Source organism: Nyctibius grandis, chromosome 6 (genome assembly GCF_013368605.1).
Source record: "Nyctibius grandis isolate bNycGra1 chromosome 6, bNycGra1.pri, whole genome shotgun sequence".
NCBI lineage: Eukaryota > Metazoa > Chordata > Aves > Nyctibiiformes > Nyctibiidae > Nyctibius > Nyctibius grandis.
In genome coordinates, this window is record NC_090663.1 from 64,469,570 (window position 1) to 64,489,935 (window position 20,366).

Genomic DNA, 20,366 nt, shown 5'->3' on the forward strand with positions numbered 1-20,366 from the left:
ACTGAAAGCTAAGAGTGACAGTGGGAAACACATGGATTGTATGTCACTGGGCAATATTTATGTCAGAATTTGTCATGAGTCAGTCTGTCCCAGAAAGCTGGCCCTGATCGTACCTTGTCACTCTGTTGTTTAAAAATTACTTAACAAAGCACATGCCAAAAAAATATTTATACTTGCTGAAGCACTTCTCTGAGTAGACACTGGAATTTTGCAAGCTAAGTATTTCTGAGTTTGGAACACAAGGCCTACCTAAAGGCACAACTTGAACACTGCAAAGGAAGGAGAGAAATAAATATGCTCCTGCATTTCAAAAACAGTTGCAATTAGCTGATGGAAAGGACTCAAAGACTATAGCTGTGATCCAGATGCCACCTCACAAGAACATAAATGAATGTGTTGGCAGCTGAAACTGCTAAGCATTTGCAAGTATTTGAGATATGAGTAACTGACAATGATGTGATTTATTTAGGAAATCATTAGGGGTAGGTTGAAATAGAGAAGTCAGTATCAAACAGCTCTGCTTGGAGGAGAGAGGTGAGATGAAATAGATTTGCTTTCCTCAAACAAGGGGAGAATAGACACAGTTGGCCTTAGTGTGGAATACAGGGCAGTAGCTCGACTTAATGAAACTAGTCTGCCTATAATCAAAGAAATTCAGGGTAGCCATCCAGACTGCCCTTAGAAATTAAAGAAGGCATTATTGACCTTACGAAACATAGCTCAGAAAGGAACTGAGTTCTGGACTGTATGCAGGAGATTAATGTACTTCACTATTAAATGATGCATTAATATAGTGATTTTCATGATTATATCCATTATTGTGTTTGTACCTTGAAAGAATGTGCATTTAATGAGTAAAGTGCTGAACGTGAACCCTTGAACTACAGTAATGTCCACATTTGCTAGTGTAGATCCTGATCCAAAGTGACATGCTGGAAAAGGAAAAGTGAGAATGAAAAGCAAATGGATGCTCTAATAGCTTTTGAGCTTGATTCAGGTCTGCCACACACCTGCTGTGTGACCTTGAGCAAGTTATTCAAGGACTAGGTTTTCACAAAGCAGTCTGGTACTTGCAAATGTACCCAAGTCACTTGCCCGAGCTTATGCAGCATCTGCTAAAGCTCCTGACTGAATGTCTTGAGGAGATAAACCAGTTCCTCTTAATATCTGCTGATTCTTATTCTGATACAAGAATAAGATAATTTCATTAGTATTTTAAGAACATTGTCCCTGATCTAAAGGAGCCATAATCAATTCAGTAATTTTTATCTGGACCTTTAATATCTCCTTTGCTTCTGTCTCTCTGTGCAGGAGTAGTAATGCTCCTCTTCCTCACAGGAGTGGGTTGGGAAGACGGATTCAAGAGCATGACGTGCTGAGCTACTGCAGTTAGTGGATGCATGTAAATAGCTTGCAATGAGAAATGTGGAAGAAAGTCCATTATTAAATTTATACAGGGCTAAGAATGTAATCAAATTAGCCTTTGCACTTTCTCCTCTGCTCCACTTTCTGCATTAGAAAATCTCCATAAATCTCTGCAAACCCATTTCTTTTATTCCCTTTAATGCTCTCCTCTGGTATGATGCAAAGAAACATCTCAATACTTGCTAAGCAGTGGGTGAGTTGCAAGTACTGCCAGCTGTATCTGCTGCTGCTCTTGGTGCTCATGAATGTGTACTTCCATGTCTGACCTGGATTATTTTGCTGATCAGTCTAATCCAGACCGGCATGTGAAGTGATATACATTGAGCCCTCTGGGCCAGGGACCATTCCTTTGCTTGCAGATGGACAGTGGGTTTCTAACACCCAGGATCTGGCTCCATGGGGTCACTACAGGGCAGTGATGAGGGGGGTGACACAGCATTTGCGAATGGGAGAGTGCAGGTCAGGGGTCTTTGGAAGAACTGTTATCAGGATCAAGGGCTGGTGATGAAATGCTCCAAAATAAAATGCCAGGCTGAAATGTCATGCTTTCTCTGAGCCTTTTCTGACCGAAACAAATATTCACATGTGTTTTCCCATGGATTTTTCAGGGCTTTGGATCTAATTTCAGGCTGTAAATGAAGTGAGCAGATTTTCCTAAGTGCACAGTTGACAGTAGCTCCTGTGTTTTCTGGGGGTGGCAAAAGTCAAATCGGTGCTGAGACCATACAAGTGGCTGGGTTGTGAACTTGCACAGGCAATGCTTTATTTACTACCTGCTTTTTTTCTTCATGCAAATACCGGTTCTTTGGTTAACATCTTTCTCTGCACTGAAGTGTGAAGACTTCAGCAGTGACCGAGGGGCAAAATCACTGATATACCTCGTCTGGCCAAGGGGTGGCCCACCTGCACTTGATGTTTAACTTTCCTGTCACCGCTGGCTCTTGGTACGAATTTTTCTTTTGTCCTCTGGGGCTCTGACTATCGCTTTCTGCAGTCCTGCGCAGACTGCTGTGGTGTTTGTTGAACACAGCCATTTTGTGTTAAAACTGTAGTTGCAATCATGGTACAAATCCAAGTATATCTACTATGCAAAGCTGCTTAGCTGCTCCCAGACTGCTTTTGCTTTTAATATGCATTCAGTTTTTGAATAGAAGGTAATTCTTCTGTTTCAAAGGGCTTGTGGGGAAAAAACAAAAACTAATTACTAAATTTCATGAGGGTATTCCTTAAAGGTGTCATCTTCTCTGACTCTTTTGAAAGAAAAGGACTTTTCAAAGGAAAATGGAAATTCTTCTATGCCTAACTAATTAAACACTTTGTTGCACTACAGTGGGGCTTCTATTCCATTAATGCAATGAAGACATGGCTTTAGTGGGACTGTTTACACTTAAATTTCAAGTATGAAATTGAATCTTTTCTCAGATGGTGGCCCTATTGAATATGGAGATGCAATAAGTATTATGCCCTTACACTTCGGTAAAGGATAATGATACAGGGAATGGATTTGGTTGGCAGGTTTTGGTTCCTGAAATAATCTGAAGGATAGACTCATTTATTGTTCAAGTGTATCCTGTTGATGATAGGGTAAACAGCACGCTAACGAAATGAATTGGCAATGCAGAATTAGAAGCCATTCAGAACACAGAATTATATGAAGGGAACTACAGACACGGGAGGGAAATTAAATTAAACTTGGAAAAATGAGCTCTTGCATATCTAAGTGAAATAATGTGAAATGCACTAACTCAGAAGATGTCTGGTTTAATAAATACTTTAAGATATCTGTAATAGCTGACAGCAAATTAGATATGAAGTGGCAAGTTACACAGGGCAAAGCTGTCATTTCTATTTCAGACACTATATGCAAAAGCATTTTGGAGATAGTTATGGCTTTACTACGATTATACTTCTGGGCAAACTGTTATGAGGGAGATGTTGGGAAAACTGGAGGGAGTTTGGAGTATAACAGTATTACTAACACTATAGGAATGACTCATGAGAAAAAGATACAAAGGGTGAAATATAGACCTTAACTGAGTGATGATTAAGAGGAATACTGTTTGCATAGGTGAAAAGGCATAAATATAAGGGGCAGAAATTAATTAATGAGATGCAGGAAGAAAAATTTGAAACTAACACAAAAATATAGGCTCGATATGGGGAGAAATGGCATGAGCCTCAGATGGTTTAGGTTCCTGATAGTTTGCGACCCACACCTTGTGATTTTTATAGTGAATTTTCTCAAAGCAATAAAAGATACACTCTTTGGTGGGAGATAGGAAGGGATTCCATCAGATTGTCCAGCTTCTTTCTGATTACCCATCAAGGCTGCCAGGAATGCTGCGGCACTTTCCTGAAATTTCTGTCCTCTCTTTAAGAGCCCACTGGGTGCACTGATGAGGCAAAAGGCAGGAGAGAATAGTCTGCTGCAGATTACTAATACGATTGGTGGGAAAACCAGGAAGAGAGTCGTAGAAGACTGAGCCTCCACCAGACAGTGCATAAAGTTGCAACACCCTGCATTTGGGGATAAGACAATAACCCTTTTATAAGGCTGTATTTAGTTTTTTATCAGTACTCAATGACATCCTGGGAGATGAGACTGGGACACTCTTCCTGTGCCACAGCCAGGGTGGAGAACAAAACAAATGTCTTGGAATAAGAGCTGGTTTCCTGAATGAAAAAAGGCAGCTTGGATGAAACTTAGAGCATGGTGGCTATTCTTAGATAGCTTATGAATCATAGGAAGCTCATCTCAGTGTTTCCTAGAAAATTAAGATGTCACTAATGTATAATTTAGAGGCATTTCAGATGTTAAGCCTGGCAGTCCAAACAGCAGTTAATGACTGTCAAATAGCAGCCGAAAATCAGGAGCAAACAACAATTTGACATGAGATTGTGATAAAAGACTTGTCTTGCTACAGCAGTCTTGCCCCTTGGACAGTGGATGTTCCCATCCAGATCGGCATTTTAGTTGTTCTTTGCCATCTGATCCTTTTTACTATACTAGCAAGGTGCTGTTTCTGATGATGTTTTCCTGCATTGCCCTGATTTCTGGGTGGCAAAATTTACCACTGCTTCTACAGATTGCAAATCCCTAGAAGTGAGTATACCACCTCCCATCCTAAATCTGATGCAGGGCTGGGGTCAGATGTTCTCAGCTGTGATATATCCCATCTGAGAATCCAGCCATGCAGCTTTATGCAGGGGTGGTCTGATGGCAAACCTTACTGCCTTTTGAACTGCAGACTAGTAGGATATTTGAATAGTGAAGATCTGATGTGCTGCTGTAAACAGATGCATGCCACGCTTTTTATTTGGCTGGCAACTTTACTGATGGACCTCATGTAAAGCAAAGCCCCTTCCTTGTCCTCCTGGTGGCAGTAAAAATGTTGAATAGCTTGAGACAGAAAATCCTCTTGCAAAAGGAGCAAACACTTTTGAAAATCATATGCATGTACACCTCAGGACTATGTTTATATTTTGGCAGTAGCTGAGGTTTGTACATGGTGCAAGGGCACAGAAAAACACATTGTCCAGCTACTTAAGAATAAAAAGTGAGCAGTGTCTGTGTAGAGAGCTGTGTTACAGGCAGTTCCCCGGCTGAAGACCACTTGTCCTCTTAAAACTGGCTTTGGGGTTTTTGTAATTTTAATTGTCATTTGTTTGGAGCCCTGGTCCTGAGCCTTGCCCCGCAGAGAGAGAGCCTTTTGCAGGTGCTCAGCCTTCAGTTACTGCTTTTATAACACAAATGAACATGCCAAAATCTTGGCAGTGGGGTGAAATGGAGGAGGTAGCACCATGTGAGAAAGGTTTTGGTCAACCTTGACTTGCTGCTTGTGCACCAGCGAGGCTGGGTTTTTGTCTTTATTGGTGTATCTGGAGGCAGACTTCTCACGGAGGAATTGATGCGGGTGAATAGACTTCCAGGAATTAATTTCTCTGCTTTTGGGATTTTTTTTTTCCAGGAAGATGAAGTGGGTGACAACTAGGGCTCTGAGGGGTAAAAAACCTCAGTGAAAACTTCTATGAAACTAGTTGTCAGCGCTGGATTCACAGGTGTGCTCTAGTGGCGACCTGAGGTAAAATACACCTGAAAATCATCTTTCTATTGGCTCCGTTAAGGAGTTTCTGGCATTTTTGCTTCCCTGGCCGCAGACGAGCCTTCCTCTCGGGCTTCCCCGACTCCGTGGGCTGCGGGCGGGGGGGGATGTTGTTGGGACGCTGACCCTCGACGGCTGTGGGGAGCACTGGGGCTCCCCGTCCCCTCTCAGCGGGCTCCTCGGGGCCCGAGGTACGCCTCGCAGGGACAGCGCTGCCTCCCGCTCTCCCCCGCGGGTCTGGGGGGTTTCCCCTCAGGGCGGCCATTCTAGGCGCGGTCCCCGCCGCGCCCCGAGGCACCCTGATGCGCGGCGGGCGGTGTCCCCTGCACGGGATGGCGGCGGCGGGTCCGCCCCGTCGGGGGCGTTTCCGCGGCGTCGCGGGGCCACCTCCCCCCTCCCCGCCCCCCGGCTACCCAGTCGCGCAGGCGGCTGGACGGGAGCGGAGTCGAGCGGAGCTGCCAGCCTGCCCCATCCTGAGCCGACCCGAGCGGGCAGCGCCGGGGGGCGAACCGCCGCCCCATGCGCTGAGGGGCGGCGGGATGGGGCCGCGGGGCGGTGGCGGCTGGGCCGGCCGCGCCGAGGCGCCGGCTCCCGGTTGGACGTGCCTCCTGCCGTTGCTGCTGTGCGCCGCGGTCCGGAGCCTGCTGGCGAGCCCCGGCAGCGAGGGTGAGCGGGGACGGGGCGGCCGGGCCGTCGGGGCAGCGCCCGCCGAGGAGGGAAGCTGCCGCCGGAGCGCTGCTTCGGGCTCATCTGGCTCAATTTTGGAACATTTTAGGGGTGGTGAAGGGAGGGCTCCGCCCGCGGGGAGGGGGATGCTGCGCTGGGGGAGGCCGGCGACCCTGGCCGATGGGGCTGGGGGCTTCCGGGGAAGGGAGGCGGCAGCGGCCGCTGCGCGCCCCCCGGGTCGGGAGCGGGGCGGCAGCGCTGCCTCCGGGCGCGGGCAGGCTTGACACCGGGCACGTTTTGCAGTGGGTTTTTTGGGGGGTGGTATCGCATGGGTGCCTTTGCGTGGGTGGGTTTGCACGGTTGTGTTTCCTGTCGGTTTGCACCGGGGGAGTTACACAGGTGCATTCGCGCGAGTGGGTTCGCAGGGCTTTGCTCTGCAGGGCTTTGCACGGGGGAGTTTGCACGGGGTGGGGGGTCTTGCGGGGGTGCGCGCAGGTGGAGCGGGAGCGGGGCCGGCCGGGGCTCGGGGGTGCCGGGCCGGGCGAGGCTCCCGGTGAGGAACCCTGCAAGCTCTGGCCGCAGTGCGCTTACTTCGTGGCTTAAAATACATATATAAAAAGGAGAAGCCGCGGAGGTGCCGGTATTCAACCCATAACGCAGCGGAGCGCGGCCGCTGAGGACTCATTTTTTTAATACGTTTAATATCTGTGAGGTCAATAGCCAAAGCAGTGTCTCCAGGCTTCTTGTCTAGCAGAGTACTTTCAAACCGGACTCTTTTTTTTTCCTCCGTACGTGGTGTGGTCACTGCTTGGGGCTTTTTATTGTTGTTGTTGTATCCGCGGTCAGGCTGTAATGTGAAAGCAATGGGTGGAGAAGTTCAGCATCTGAAGGGGATGCCGGCTGCTCGTAGCAGGCTGGTTTCGTGATGCACCGTAATTATTTGTGTAACTCCTTTAGAGGGAGGAGGTATGCAGGGGTTGGTGAAGGAAAACCGTACCAGAATTTCAAAGATGTGGCCTGAGGTAACCAGCTAGCAATAATTTGTTTTGGAGAGCGAGAATAATGTGAATCACAGTTTTCTTGAAGTGCAGAGGAAGGGGAAAATGCTGTTCTTCTGTATGTGAAGATATCAAATGCTCAGGAAGCGTGCTGGTTTGGGGGATGATGGAAATGGCTTTGGCTTTGCCTTCGTAAGATAACGGTGGGCCCAATCCTTCTGCCTCCGCGCGGTTTGGGATGATTTCACCCGTGAGAGCGACGCCGGGAGGCAGAGTGACTGCTTTCTAAGGGCTGTCCCCGTTACTCACCTGGCTCTTGGGAGGCACGCCGTCCTGCGCACTCCACTCTGCCCCGGTGCTTTGCCGAGAGAGCGGCAGGTGCTCCAGCCCTGTCTCGGTCATCCTTGCCAGTTCTTGGAAAATGTGGATAGCTCATGGAGTCAGGGGGACCGTTCGCCGAGCGTAGAGGTGTCTCTGCACAAACAGGCAGCTGCAGAATAGGAGTTTTACACGATAGGAGACGGTACTGGAAAGAATTAATGAAGCTGCCTAGCAAACGGGTTTAGTGTCATCTTCACAGGGAGATTGCAGAGGAATATTACAGTAATGATAAGCGTGAGCACTTGCTTCAGGGTCTCTCTCCCCCTACTTTTCCGACTGCTGCTCTCTAATTCTTGTCTCTTCAGTAAATGCAAAGCTAAAAGACTGCTGATAGGAGGGGTCTGACTGCGGACCTGAACTTATTCAGTAACTGCTGTCCTTTGCTGCTAGGAGATTTATTTGTAAACAAGCGTTATTTGACAAGTGCTTCTCGCAGCATGTCTCCTTTGCCAATTACTACTGAACAGCTCCGCTTCTGGGAACGGCTCACCCTGCAGTACGTGAAGCCTAATGCAGGAGAAAGCTCCGAGCCTGAAGTCCGCCTGCCCAGCCGTATGCTGCTGATGCTTGTCACCGTTTGGGTTTGAGAAGTTCAGTTTGCCTGCTTCTGGGTTCTGGTGAGAGGGATCCTCCCCTGGGGTTAGTTGTCATATTCAGCTGGTTGGGAACTTTGCTTTTGCTCGATTGGAGGTAGCCATCTTAGACCTGTGAATAATATTTTCAAAAGTTGGTGATATTGATTGTTCTGTTTTTTTTTTTTTTTATTATCCCTCATCCTACTCACCATGGTTAAACAACTAGCTGATACCCTGTTCTGTGTAGGTATGTAACACATATGTAGTTGCATAGAGGGTGACAAATTCTCATATTTGTTTTTTTCTCTAACCCTGCATTGCGTTTTTTTGTTTCTCTAAATCTTTGTGTAATACAATGTGACTTTGTAGGATAAGATATATGCAGCTAACAATTCACAGTGCATGGTTTTCGGTTTTACCCTCTGGTGGAGGAACACTTAGGGGAAAATGCTTTAAAAATCTAGGTTAAGATTTGGAGAAAAAAAATAAATTCAGTTTTTGGGTTCCTTAGCATGGAAATAGCTTTTTGCAAGGGCAGCTCTGTTTCAGAAGCTCCTGCCATTTTTATGGGGAAGTATCAAATGCCCAGCCCATACAAAAAACGTGGTCGCCTTCATGGATATCTCCAGTTATGGACTGAGGGGATATACATTGGGAAAACAGAATTTATTTTTTTCCCAGAGTTTCTTATAATAGGGAAATAAAACAGATTTTGATTTTAATCACGTTTTCTCAGTTTATATACTAAAAGCAAAACATGTAGTGAAGGATGAAGGCTCAATGCTGTTTCATGCATTTTCAAGTGTTATTTAGCCATTATTTTTAACTCCTTAGCAGAGTTCATTGATTAGAACCAGAGATTTCCTTATTCCCTTTGACTATTTTTACAAATTCAGAAATCAGTCACAAAGAAAATATTCCAAAGAGTACACCAAAAGTATTACATAATTTTGAAATGCTGCTATTTCAGAAGTACGTTATTACTTTCAAATGCATTCCCTATAACAGGGTGTGAGAGGCAGCCCAGAAGCCCTGGGCTTCCTGCACCTCCTTTATTTTAAAAATGCATGTGTTTTAAATCTTTCTGTTGTAAGTACTAGAGTTTGGGAAGTGGCTTACATAAATTATTTACACAAAACAGAACGAATGAAGGAGTTGTTTAAAGACCTCCCCTCTACCCTAAACTTCATGATTTGTTACACATTGCCCGTGGATTTGGATTGGTTTGCAGATTTCATTTGGACATCACTCAGATGACATTAAAAAGTGTCATGCAGAGAAATTAAAACAATGGAGTACATTACATCAGATTGCTTGTAACAAAGTAACTCCACAACATACTTGCATAATTGTCATTAAATACAAAGTATATTCCATTTTAGTGCTTTTCAGCAGAAGTAAGTGCTGATGAGGCAGTGCTGTAACAACGAAGTATATTGTTAAGTAAATCAAATACAGTTTGAAGTAATGACATTGACTTAAATAGAGAAAGGTGAGAAAGACAAAATGAGTCTGTATTTGTAATGTGTTGTATTTGTTTTAAGACTAGGAGGATATTCTTCAATTACAAACACCTGCGTTTGGTCCTGTTCCTCTTAATTCTTCCAGGGTTTTTTGAAGCTCGCTTTATCTTAATGTATCATTTTCAATTTGAATGAATGAATAAATGAGTACAATTAAAGGGGTGGGTCTGGTGCAGGCAAAAATAAAGGAAGGTTGTAATTTGCAGATTATTCATGCCAGAGCCTGGAATGAGGCTACCTGTTCTTAGTGTGCTAACTTGTGTGTGTTTTGTTTCATACTGACATATAATTTCTGTGTCATGGCACACTGGATAAATGCATATTTAGGTATAACATCACAATATTTATCTTTAATCCGTGACTGAAGTCTTTTTCAAGGACTTTTTTGTGTATTTCGTAGAAGCAGGTGTGAAAATAGTCTTTATTTTCATGTCGGTGTATTCCAATTAGTCTAATGCTTTGGGTAAAAATGCACAATTAGAACATTTTGCTTATTATATTGCTCTTAGTAGCTTGGCTTCATATGTCGGGCATTGACATAGCTATTGCATTTTGTGTAATTCTGTAGGTATTAAGTACTGCTAGCATGCATATACCTGTATCTGCAGAATAAGTTTGAACACATTTCTGCCTGCTCTCAGTGCTTTGTGAGGAGGTATCTGTTCTTAATTTCGTGTACTGGAATGGTTCTCTGTGTGCTTTGCATGATAGCAGAGTATAGCCTCAGTGCCGTGTGTTTATTTTACTCATAGGAGTAATCCCATTAGCTTTTAAATTTACTGCAGTGGAATTACTGGTATGAGGAAGGACAGCTCATGTCTAATGGTCTTTTTGGGATCAGTCTGATGTGTGATATATGGCTTTTCAAGAGGTTTAGAATAACTCAATCATGGCTTTAAAATAGAAACTACTATCCTTTTGACAGTAAACCAACATTTGAAACGCAGCACTTTTAAGTACATGACTAAAAGCATTGCTGCCTAATGACACATGTTTAAAAAAAGGGAAATAAACAATAGCAAAGATTGACTCCAAGATAGTACCTGTTTCCTGTTGAAGCTTATCTTAAAAATTGCAATAAATAATGGAAAACAGGTGAATTGTCTTAAACCGAACCACTGACAGACCGTCTGCTTATAGTATGGTAAATGTTGACACCAGAACTTGATGTATAAAGCAGCTATTTGCACATCAGTTTACAGATGGGTACACTGGCAGGTACTGTGGGAGAAAGGGAAGAATTAGTGGGCTTGTCTGACAGCTTCTTCCCCTCCACTGTTAACTCTCCCACTGTTACCTAACTTTTTAGCTCCAGTATACAGTCCATCGTCATGTCTGCTGTTCTCTTTCTGTTAAATAAGAAAACAAAATCTCACCTGTAAAGAAATGTTTATTCTTTGCACTAAAATACAAAGTGTTTTTCAGCAGGCTCTGAGGGGGGAGGATGGGAGAAGGATTTCATAAAATCTGGCAGAAATTGCAAAGCCAGAACTGTTTATTATGTGGTGCCTTGCTCTCTGATCTCGTCGGTTTTATGCTTTATTGTTCTGAGGATTTCTGTGCTGCTTCTGCAGGAATCCTTGTTTCCAGCACATACTGAGTGAGCACAGAGCCCTTGAACTGGGAAAGTCCAGCTGAGATTGCTCAGCTGAGTGATGATGTTAGACCCTGTTGGCTTTAGGTTCTTGAGCAGAAGTGGGGCTGTTAGATCTCCCCAATCTTTCTGACTTGGAGCTATGGTTTTAGTGGTTTAGACGAGCTTTAAACACTGCTCAGGGATGTCAGAGAAGTGTGACCCTGCCCCAAAATAAAAAGAAAACAAACCTTTTTGGCAATTTTTTTTAATCTGTGGCAGATACTCAGCCTATTATCCATTAAAAAAGTTTTTTTTTAAAAAAAGAGAAAATTCTGTGCTTGTAGTAAAACATTTAAACACAGAATTGAAATGTCTATTGTAAATGCACCTTTCTCACTGACCATAAGTGCTGGTGGGAGATGGGGCCTCATTTTAACCCAGATGAATTTTTGAGCTAGGTATTTTTCTTTACTCCGAGAATGTTGCAAAAATACTGTGTTAATGATTCCATTGGAATGAACAATTTTTTTTATAACTTAATCTCTACTAAACTAATTTCCTTAGATCTCTGCTGTAAAATTGCTGCGTATTTTAAAAGCTAGTAGAGAATCCTTTTTTCCTTTGAAAATATATTTTGTTCTTAAGATGTCTCTGTTTTTTGGCACAGGCAGAATGGAAATGGATTGTCCTCTGTGTTCACATTGTGCCTGCCCCTCACTCTGCTCTGTGACCGGCTGGACATGGAGGTGACAGGTTTTGCTGAGGTGAAAACATTTGCTGCCCCAGTTGCTTTCACAGCCAGCTATATTGGCAAACTTGAGCACTGGCCTTCAGTAGCTTAGGTCTTGCTAGGGATTTGTTACCCTTTTAGTTGTCTCTTTGACCTATTATATCTTTTACAGTCTCAGTTTTGGTATTTGCTATGGCTTTGGTCAGTGCAGTATCTGAGCCTCTCTAAAGGTTTAATGCGCTTATCCTCTTGGAGGTAGAAAGCAATTATCCACGTCTTCTGCAAGGAAGCTAGTCGAGAGGGGACAGTCAGGGGGAGATGTAAGCACTGCGATTCACAGCATCTGACTTCTGGGTTTGGGAGGTGGGAGGTGATGGGTGGCTGTTTGCAGAGGTCCAGTGGCATGTTGCCTGCTCTGGACAAGTGTGCTGGGACCTGCAGGTTGCCCTGTGCGTATGAGCACAGCCTTCCTGCTTCTGCTTTGCAAAGAGGACTAAAGATGCTTTAGGCCAGAATAATTGCTATGGGAATATTCAGTGCATGCTGCGACTGTCTCACTGCGGGTGTCGGTGGGGGGAAACGCCCTACTTTTCGCTTCCTCTTCCCTGGTATTTGAGTTGTGCAGGAGGTATGTTAGGAGGACTCTGACCCGGTAGAGCTGCCCAGGTGACTGCTAGCTGAAAGGATGAGAGATGCCTCCTGGAGAAGGTGATGTAGCATGTACTATCACAGCAGATTGAGGAATACCTACATGAGCTGGTCTGGCAGCCCTGAGATAGAAGGTGACTCCAGCCCCTTGTCTTTTCCCCTGGCAATCTCCTGAGCATCAGCAGAGGGTCAGCTGGTGTGCTCCTGAGCAAACTGTGCTTTGTGGGGTGTGCATGGAGAGGAAGCAGTCCCCTGCAGAATTTGAGAGCTTCTAGGTTTAGGTGGCTGTGTAACAGGTATTGAGCCTGTAGGAGAGAGGGCAGGACCCTGGACTTGCAGGCTTTCATGCCAGCTACTTCATTTTGGTGCAGGGGTCAGTACCAAAGTATCTTGCCAAGGTATTAACTCCTGGGTTCTCTAACCTGGATCACTTAATGTTTGAAAGAGTTCAGAACAACCAGTTTGAACTTTGTAGTTCTCTGAGGGATACAGAAACACCTGGGAGTAAATTAATTATTTGACATCAGTAATGTTTCTGGGTGGACTTGTATAATTTTTTTAAACTGTTTTACATGTCCCAAACCAGTGAAACTACTTGGGGAAACTATCTGCATACTTGCCTTTGTAAGTTAATTTCTCCAAAAAATCCAGTCATTTTGGTTTATCCGTCTTTGCTTCACTAATGTTCACATGCGATTTGTTCCTAAAATGTTTTGAAAATGTGCTGTTCCCACTAGCAACCTCCACCCTCTTCCCTCAACAGAAATAGAAAGGATAAACTGTCAACCCCCCTGAAAAGCTAACAGATCATCTTAAACATTTTTTTGATCCTGAATGCTATCTAAGCATTATGTCAGTTCTGGTTTTTTCTACTTGAGTGAACTTAGTGGCAGCAGAGTAGTCATTATTGTCAACAGGAAGGCTTTACTGGCGCTGGACAGTGAGGTCTTGCGAGTCCACTGGTAGTGAATGCTGACAGCCTTGACAGCTCTGGATGTGTCTGTGCTGAGTTGCTTTCCTTTTGTTGAGTTTAGTTATATGCATAACAGAATTCGTCCATGTCTTTTAGGATACCTTTTAGAAACAGAGACCGTATTGCTTTTAGTGGGTAATGCCCTGATTTAGGGAAGAAGGTGAGATTTAATCTCAGCACTGCCAGCAGGTGTTTTCATTGCATTGGGAAGCTGTTAGGATTTTAGGGCTTGACTTTATGTGACTGCTTAATAAGGTGCTTGCTTTAAGTAGGGTCTTGAAGAAACTGGCTGCGTCCTCCAATCATTTGCAGATACCTTGGGTCCGCAGGCAGCACTGGTATTTTGTTTCTCTGTGCAGGCTGGTTGTCAGGTTGCTGGTTGTATCTTGCCTTCAGTGGAAGCTTCTTTCTCATTCATAATGGCAGGATGATACTTGCTCAGATGGCTTCCCCAAAAGATTTGTGCTGCAGCCAGCTCAGAGATCCGCTTTTGTGTTGGTACGGCGTTGTTTCCAGTGGATCTTATGAGTGAGGCTGGAAGCATTTTACTGACTTTCTTCACAGTGAATAATTCCTTTTCAATTAAATGGTGATTTTGGTGGGAATGGGAGTATTTGCCATTAAAACAAAAAGCAAACCATATTGGAATTTTTACGTTTCCAGGCTCTTTGGTGGCAAGCTGATAATCTCCTGACCACTTCTGCTTTTAAGTTATGTATAGTGGGAAGAATAAACAACTGCCTCTTGTCTTGAGTGCAAGCCTTTGTAAGGAAAAAACCTGCAGTTTCCTATTTGTTTTAGTGGGTTTGGTTATCGAAGTGAGATTTTGGTCCCACTCCCTGGAGCTATGGCTGGTGCTCTGCCTGCCTGGGAAAAAATGCAGCCAACCCGAAGAACTTTGTCAAAGGGCAATATGAAACCCCTCATAAACAGTCTATTCAAACAAATTACAGATATAATGCAGAAATTACTAGGTAAAATTCTCTGGCTGATATTATGATTGCAGTTGTCCATGTGGCCTTAAAAACCTATGAATCTGTGATGCAGATTCTAGTAGTGTTTTGGCTCTTGCTATAAAAGGGAATCGTGAGAAAACTTAGAGCAGAATGAAGCCAACGTAATAAAATATAAATCTGCAGTTAATATTAGTTTGCGAGTTCATTAAGTAGTGTATATTTTCTTCCTCCAGTGGGCTATAAATAATAGGTACTGCTACAGTTTGCGCTCTGCTGTAGTTGATTTCCACTGATGGAAATGTTTCAGAGGTTCTTGCTTGCATGCTTTTGTCCCAACTCAGCGTAGCTAGTTAATTCAAAACATCTGCTCCCTGATGACTTTGATTTCTTTAAAGAGTTTTTTTTTTTCATTTGTTTGTACTTTCTTGGATTATTTTTGACTGTCACTTGTTGAAGCGCCTTGGATTTATACTTTTTTGAAGAAATACTTGGCACAACAGGGAAAACAGTTGGAAAATGAATGGCAACAATACTGCAATAAAACCAGCGAAGATTTATGAAGCAGGAAAACTTTGACTCATGATGATGAAGAGTCGTCTGCAGTCAGTGTGTCTTGGTAGTGCTGTGAACTCCAGGAGCACAGGAGGAAGGATGGGGAGGTATGCAGTGTAAGGAGAAACCAGCTCCCTTAATGATGATGTCTTTGGCAGCTATACGCCCTACCTTTGGAAAGAGGAGGAGAGCAGAGGCATGAAGCTTGGTGGAAAGCCTGTGATGCTATTCAGGAGACCTCCCAATGAGGGTTCGGTGCAAAGCACTGCTGTCGCATCTTGTCGTGCGCCTTGACCCCCATCCAGCAGAGCGTTTCACCTCATGCTTAATTGGCAGTGTGGGAGTATTCCCATGAGAGGTTTCTCACAAGTACTCTAAATATAGTTGCTCCCACAAGCTATATGTGTTGAGGCAGAGCTGGGGCTACCTTGATGTAGCTCTGACCTTTCCATGAGTGTCTACGTCCTGCCGAGTGCTGTGCAAAGGGGGGCCAGGAGCTCTAGGAGGACGTACGAGCACTTGATTCACACCTTTTTTCATACGGGAGTTCAGATTCAGGTTACCCAAAACAATGTTCAGATTCCTGTTCAATTTGTAACAAATGTATTAAAGCAGAGTTTTGCTTCAGTTGTTTAAAGCAAAACATTTTGGTTCAAATGTTGTTGTTTAAAAATATGCTACTTTAGAAATCGTGGTATTTTGAAATACTTATGCAGGCTTTAAGGAAGGTTTCTTTACTCCTGTTTGTTTTGTGATGGAAACTGTAATTGTAGGGTATTGATTTGGTCAAAGAGGATGTTCTTTTCCCCCTCCTTTAGGTGTATTTCAGTGAAATAAAAAAAAAAATATTCTTATGGCTTTACAGATTCATGGCATAAACTCCAACAGCTTTTGCTATCCTGACCATTTTGTCTGTTCTAAAGCGATTTGTCAGGATAGACTTTGGTAGAGTGTGCCCTGTGGTAAGCCTTAGCTTGCAAATGGTGCCGCAGAGCAGGTCTGCTCCGGTGTATAAGGATTTATGGGAAATCAGGTCAAAGACCACGGCAACCCAGAACAGTTCAATCTTTCATATGCCTGCAGAGACTTTGCCCTGGTGTGAGCCATGAAGGTTTTTCTGAAAGATCGTTAGATGCTGAAATGGTAGGAAGACATGTTGCTGGTAGGATCAGAAGTGCTTAGTGTTTTAGCCTGTTGGTGGGGGATTTTTGTTTTTTTCAGCTTGTTTTTTTTCCCATCTGAAATCGGAGTGAAGAAAATGAAGCTGCTCCAAACCAGATCCAGAGGAGCCATCTTGCTTCAGTGGTGTGACCAAAAAAATTCATGTATCAGTGGCTTCTACTTCAGGCATTGTACCATCACGACAGAGCTATCCTGCTTTTTCTCCTGGGCAAGCTAATGCTGCCACATGTCACTCTTTTAGGTGGCTGTGTCAGATGGGGTGCTCTGCTGTGTGGGCAGCAATGTTGGTTTAGGTCAATGTTGAATGCCATCAGCCCTGGCATTTCTTGTGCTTCCTTCCAGCCACAATTCCTGTGTAGCCGTAACGAAGCTGCTAAATGCCAGCTGTATGAATGTGGCAGGGACATTTGAATAAAAAGCTGTATCCGGTCTTGCTGTCAGAGATTCCTGAGTGAAAAAACACTATTAATTCACCAGCTAGAGTCCAGGGCAAAGGTTTAGATCACTTCTGGTTTTATTCTAACTTGATTGCTCACCCGTAGTAACTAGCCTGTCTGAGAACAGGAGTGTATGCAAATTCCCCAGGCTATTATTCTGTATTAAAAAAGAAAAAAAAAAAAAAGGCCGTGGTATGACTTTAGACTTAATCATCATTTATCCTACCCTGAAGGCATGGAAGTTAATGATGATATAGATCTGTGCGGTTTTGTGTTCCCCTTGACTGAGTATTAGAAATAATTAGGGCTTGTGGGATGGATGCACTGATGGTGGAGATGAGCAGAAAACATTTTTGAATGTGTGTGCCTCTTCCAAGTTTTCTGGCAAAGATACAGGTGCTAAGAGTGTGCTTATGGGCTCTGAGGTTTCTTGCTTGTTCGTTGAGACATAGCTAGCTGGTGCTGAGGAGAAAGGAAGTGGGAATAAATGAGTTCTGTTATTTTGGAAGCTTTTAAGGTTATGGAGCAAGCAGAGTTGCTAGTGATTTCTGGAGAGATTTCTTAAGTTGGGTAAGCTCTCCTGCATCCCAAGAGCTGCTGAGTACAGCTCTGGATTATGCTTGTGGAGTATCTACAGCATTGGGACTGGTCCAGGAGTCCCAAGCTATACAGGAGCTGGCACTAGACCTCCTGAAGTATGGAAGCCTTAAGCACCATAGTTGGAGGTTTTCCCGAATTACCTCCCTCAGTGACCCGAGTGTTTGGGTTAGTTGGTTATTAGACAGCTATGGCCAAACGCACACTGATGGTCGTCACAGGTTGGATGGGGAGGAACTGGTTCTGCTGCTCTGGTGAAGACCTCTGGTCTCTTTCTCTGTCTTGCTGTGGGTCGAACCAGAGACGGTTTCAGGTTTTTTTATTCAGGTGCAAAAAAGCTTCATCCTTTCCCAAGCAGCCACATGGTTAGTTATGGAAGCATCTGTTTGGGATGGCGGCAGCCCTTCTCTAAAGTCTCTGCTAAAATGGTTCCCTCCATGTTGCAGGTACGTACTTTACCTGCTGTTTGCCCACTGTTTCTTCCCCTGCTTGGGCAATCTGCAGGTTTTTGATTAAAGCCATTTCAGCAAAAATAACGTTCCTTCCAGGCTGGAAGGTGTCGGGAAGAGACGTGGTGCTTAGCCAAGTATGGACTTGTGTAACGGCACCGTGTGCTGGTGGCCTCTCCAGCAGTGTGGGACGGGAAGGCTGCCTGAGAGTGTCCCAAAAGTGTTGGTATCACTGTCACCCTGTGTGGGGAGCTCCTGCAGCTGGGCCATTGGAGGAGCCACCTTCTTGGAGAGGGGATGCTGGGGCTCTGGCCTGGTTCAAGGCTGAATCGAGGTGGGGTTGGGACCTGGCAATGATGCAAGTAAAGGACAGATGTACTGGAAATGACTGGGTAGGAGGGTGATGGGGAAGATGCAGATACCTTGTATTGAGATGAAGCAGTGGTAATTTATGTTTATACCAGAATTTTGGGGATTCTCAAAGCAAAACGTTTCAGTCCTTGCAGGCAGTTTAGAATAGCTACTGGCTAAATATGTTCCTCAGAGCAGGTGGGTGTAGTGCAGTATTTTAGAAGATACACTGTGAAAGCAGTCCTGGGCAGAAGCCCACAGGACAGGTAGGAAGTCTGCTCTGCCTTAGCAGCCCCTCAGAGCTGTGCTGGAAGCCTCTTGTCTCCAGAGCAGCCCAGGCACAGGAGGAGCTTACAGTCACTTGGGGCTTTCATCTTCCTGGCATGTGAATTTTGGGTTACTGTGCAGCACCTGTCAAAAGGTGTATCCCACCCTCTCCTATTTATTTTGCTCTATGCAAAATTCTACTAAAATAAGGGAGGAATTGAGTCTTTTCTAACTAGAGATTTAGTATTCAGCTCTGCTGGCTGACTCACCAGTAGGAAAATTCTCACTGACTTGAGTTAGAGTTGAATGGGCTGTATTATCTTTTCATATGTAGAAAATTATTTTGAAATTGAAGTTAATAACAGCAATTTAAAAATTGTCATTGATAGAAAGATAATGCAATATTTAGTTGTATCATGTTCTTTTTATGATCTGATGTTTGAATAGAAGCACTTTTTCTGCTTTTTTCCTTAATTAGCATGTCATGAAGTTTGTGGCATCAAACATACTATCTAATTACATTGATTAGTAGCATCTCCAGGACAAGTTCTAATTAAGTTGTACAATGTAGATCAATACTTGTTTTGCATTCATTGCAACTTAAGACGGGAATATACTGTTCTGCACAGTTTAATTACAGTGATTGTAATAGAAGGAATTTGGGTAAACCTGCCATTTTGGCAACTACACTTCCTTCTCTTGCTTTGTCAAATAGTATATGGTTATAATATGGGACATGTTATTTATGTGTGTCCTATTTTGAAGTATATTGTAAGATCACCCTTTTTATCCCATTAAAAAGAAAACACAGTGTGGTTCAGGAGTGCTTGGGTACTGGTGCTTGACTTCAGCTGGAGCAGGAGATCTTAATGAGCATTTTACCTGCAGACTTCAGGAGGGGAAAGGCTGGCCATCACTGGGTGACCTATCTAATGGCATATGAGAGCAATACTTTTACTTTGCTTAGGCTGTGGGGTGGAAAGCCCCCTAATTGTGTGTTTACTTACTGTGGATGTAGTTAAGTGTAGTCTCAGAGTATTGCTTTCACCTGATGTCCTGTAGTTCGGTAGCATTGCTAGCTCCCAACTGTTTTCTCTTTTGGCAAGAGAAAGCAATCTGAGCATGAAAACCCTGAGCTACCAAATCTTTTTTGCTCAACATCACAAAAATATACTTGACCAGGCAGAATAGCTATATGCCTTATGATAAGTGTGCTGCATTAATACTTGCATACATTGTGAAAATATCTGGACAGACAGATCTTTTTTAAGATCAGTGTTTGATGACAGAACTGAGAACTGATTTTTTTTTCTACCTTAGCCTTGTATTTTTGTGGTTTGGGCTGTTTTTGTGTACAAGGGACTACAGTTGTCGGCCTTCAGTACAGTACAATGATTAAGACCAAACTGAGTCAGAGAACTTTGTTTTTTCAAATTGAATCTGTTTAATCTTCATTTGTTTTTTAAATATTCCATGAGATTTTAAAGGAGCATGCCTTTTAGTATAGTGTTTTTCTGGGATTTATTACTGTGCCTCTGTAAATAGTGTAATCCTGATATCTGAGGTACTCAGTTGGCAGCATTTTTAATTTTGTCTGTGGTGCCCTGCTGCAGGGTGACCTGGGCCGATGTAAGGAAGGGTCTGTATGCCTCATAGGTGTTTGCACTGGTATATTTGGCAGTGCAGAGACAGCAAATCATCCTGATATGAGTACTAGGGTTAAGGTACTCACATATGCTTGTGCATGCAACCTGTTTGTTTCTTTTCTCTAGCAATCTTGAAGTACCTACATGACTGGTACTAAAGGAGTGAGCACAAAGCTGCCTCCACCTGTTTCAAACTTGTTCTTGGGCTAGATCATCGTGGGCTGGGAAGTCTTCAAAGTGCAATTGTGAAAACTTCCAGTGGGATTTTTAAAGAGCACATAGGGTGGAGATCAGGAATTGAAGACCCAGGGAAATCGCTTCATTTTTGGGA

General features: G+C 43.8%; 1 protein-coding gene across 1 annotated transcript in view; it reads left to right on the top strand.

The window, feature by feature from the left end:
* Positions 1–6,075: 6,075 nt before the first annotated feature.
* The window catches only part of EPHA5 (EPH receptor A5), a 208,058-nt gene continuing 193,767 nt past the window's right edge, over positions 6,076–20,366 (top strand). The window contains 1 exon segment of the mRNA XM_068403694.1: positions 6,076–6,194. The gene's annotated coding sequence lies outside the window, so the exon portion shown is untranslated.